The sequence below is a fragment of the Propithecus coquereli genome, unplaced genomic scaffold (assembly GCF_000956105.1).
Source record: "Propithecus coquereli isolate 6110/MARCELLA unplaced genomic scaffold, Pcoq_1.0 Scaffold58, whole genome shotgun sequence".
Lineage (NCBI taxonomy): Eukaryota > Metazoa > Chordata > Mammalia > Primates > Indriidae > Propithecus > Propithecus coquereli.
In genome coordinates, this window is record NW_012151729.1 from 2514601 (window position 1) to 2517649 (window position 3049).

Sequence of the window (3049 nt, forward strand, 5' to 3'; positions counted from 1 at the left end):
TGTTGTCCTGGCTAGCTAATTTTTCTGTTTTTTATAGAGACAGGGTCTTGCTCTTGTTCAGGCTGGTCTTGAACTCCTGACCTCAAGAAGTCCTCCCATTTCAGCCTTCCATAGTGCTAGGATTACAGGCGTGAGCCTCTGCGCCCTGCCCCTAGTGTGGCACTTAGGCTGGTGGGACGGCAAACTTTAAACAACAGAGCAGTAGGGAAGGGGTGGGTATGTGGTTTTCATTTGTGGCAGATGCCAGGAAGCAAAAGTAAGGAGTTGGTGATAAAGTATAATTAAAACTAAAGTTTGAGTGAAGACTAGGAGTCCTTCCAGTGAAGGAGGGATAGGGGGAGAATATTGCAGCTAAAGTCATGGTGAACTTGGGCACCTGTGAAGGAAAGAGTGGCATAAAAAGTGATCAGAGAGGGGAAGGGGTGGAGTCTCGCTGGGTCTTGTAGGACAGAGTAAGGATATGGACTTTAGTTGGGGGTGAGGGGACATGAAAGCTAGAATAGCTGTCTGGCCCTTTACAGAAAGTTTGCAGATTCCTGAACTAGAGGGTTGTGGGATCTTAGAACTCCCACTGACTTGGCCAATAGCTTTTCTCAAACCTTCATTTCCTAGGACCAAGACCCCTGGACCTGGAGCCCAGTCAGCCCTCAGAGCCCTGGCCCGCTCTGGTATGAAGATCGGGCGGATTGGTAAGTAACTAATCCCCTGCCCCCCCAGCTAACACTTGGATTTATTTTGAAACGTCGGGCCTAAAAGGCATGTGATGTGCCCAGTGGATGTAGGGGCTGGTCTGATGAGTGACTGTTCGCAGTTAGGTTTGTTAAAAGAGGCTGCAAGAGGCATCTTGTGACTTAGAATCTCTCCCTGAATACCTCTATCACCTTGATATGAATGTCCTTCATTCTGCATTGGGACAGCCCAGTTTCATTTATGGATCTCTGCCCCACACTCCCTGGTGCAGGGGTTGAGACAGAGACTGGTGAAAAGATGAATTGTCCTTCCTTCCTAGTGTTTCTCAGGGGCATTGCTGTTGGCGCTTTGTATGTGCTGTTCTCCTGCATTGTGGGACCTTCAGCACCCGTGGTTTCGGCCTGCTAAATATCAGTAGGGTGTGCCAGTTGTGACAACCAAAAATGATTTGGGGGCGGCTAACAACTTCCATTAATACCGTCAAGTTTGTGATCTGGCCCATTATGGCTCCTAGGAAGGAGGTCTTAGCCCTTCCCCGTTGTTTCTGTGCAGTTAGTAGCAGTGTGCCCTGATCCTTTATAGTCTAAAGTTTCTTGAATAATCTTTTTGGATTATTTTCAGCCTCCTTTTACTTACTGAAAGGGAGACAGTTGCAGTTGCCCTGTTTAGGAGGATTAAGAGACAGGGTCTCACTCTGTTGCCCAGGCTGGAGTACACTGGTGCAGTCATAGCTCACTGTATCCAGCGGGTTTTTCCACTGGAGAAGTCAGTGAGTCAGTATCAGAAACCTGGATTTATCCTCTGCCTCTGACATCCTGTGTACTGTCATAGAGCCTGTTTCCCCTTCTAGAAAGCGAGTTAAGGACCACATCAGGAAATTTGAGAAAACAGTAGGTGGGGCAGCTCTGTGTTCATCTGTTATGTACTGAGGAGTCATTCGAGGAGCACAGGATCCATTGCTGATTGGTTAGACCACTGGCCAGGGGGTTCTTCCCATCCAGCTCCTGGCGATGATAACTTTCTTTCCCCCCCAACAGAGGACGTCACTCCCATCCCCTCCGACAGCACCCGCAGGAAGGGGGGTCGCCGTGGTCGCCGACTGTGAACTGGACTCCACGATATTTTCTGTTAATAAAATGCCTTCGTGTAAACTATTTCAAATCTCGTCTTTCTCCTTCGCGTGGGGGCCACTTAGGGATATTTGATTCCTTCTTCCTCCTGTCTAGGTTGGATCAGGGAATGGGGCTGACTGGAGGTCATAGGTGCGGTGCTACAGTAGCAGGCAGGGCACACTGCTTCAGAGGATGAAGATGACCTATTGGGAGGGATTGTTTCAGCCCCTGACATGGGACAGAATGAGCCTTTGTTCTGTGAACTGGCCTCCTGCGAGAAGGAGCCCCAGGAGAGCTGAGATACTGGTGCTGTAGTTGGGTCTTTTCCACGCTGCCTGTAGTGGCATTAAGTTGCCTTGGTCATCTAAAGCAGACCAAGGCCTTGGGGACCTTGTTTTGAAAGTAGAGATGGTTCTAAAAATGGACCAATTCTTAAAGAGCCAGAGCAGAGTGGGAACTGTTGATCCAAGTGTAGCCTGAGCAGAAGAGGAGCCTTCCAGACCTGAGCCATATATAAACACATGTGGGTGTGTGTTCTCCCCCCACACCTTCTGTGCAAAATTGGTAGCTCACTCCACTGCATCTTGCTTTTTTTCACTTGGCACATCTTGAAGATTGTTCCACATCAGTACAAAAAGTACATAAAGATTCACCCCACAAATACACACCAAGTCCTATTTTCATCAGCGATAAAGTTCTTGCCTTCCGGAAGCTTGCATCCAGCTCCAAGGTCCCAGTGACACCAGATGGTACTGAGTGTTCTTCAAAGGATTGCCACGGGACCCTGTGACTGCTGAGGTTGGGAGAGGCAGGTGTAGGATCAGCCAGGCCTTGCGGAGGGGAGAGGATGCTGAGGGTCCTAGGCTGGAGAGGTGAAGGCGTTGAGAATACAAGGTAGGAATAAGTTCTTGAGGAAAAAGCCAGTAAGGGGGATGTTTGGGGATCCTGTTACTTAGGGCAAACCCGTGATGCCTGTTTGAGCAGCGTGTTTCAGGCAGAGGGAATAAACAAATGGAAAGGGCCTAAGAGAAGTGTGGGTTACTGGGGGGCACTGGTTACATGCTAGACCCTGCTAGGCATTTCAGTCATCTCACTGAATCTTAAACCTGTTGGAAAAGGTACTGTTACCTCCATAAGGCACCTAAGAAAACCAGCTCAGAAAGTAACTTGGCAAAGGCACAGCTTTTAAAAGGATTGTGGTTCTGACTCCTGAGCTGCACTTTTTTAGCTCACAGCAACCTCAAACT

The 3049-nt window shown here is 48.8% G+C and overlaps 1 long non-coding RNA gene across 1 annotated transcript; it reads left to right on the forward strand.

The window, feature by feature from the left end:
- The first annotated feature begins 586 nt into the window (after positions 1-586).
- Positions 587-1846, forward strand: LOC105821543. Its single transcript, XR_001138070.1, has 2 exons — positions 587-689; positions 1728-1846. It is a non-coding gene; the product is annotated as an uncharacterized LOC105821543 (long non-coding RNA).
- The last annotated feature ends 1203 nt before the right edge of the window (positions 1847-3049 follow it).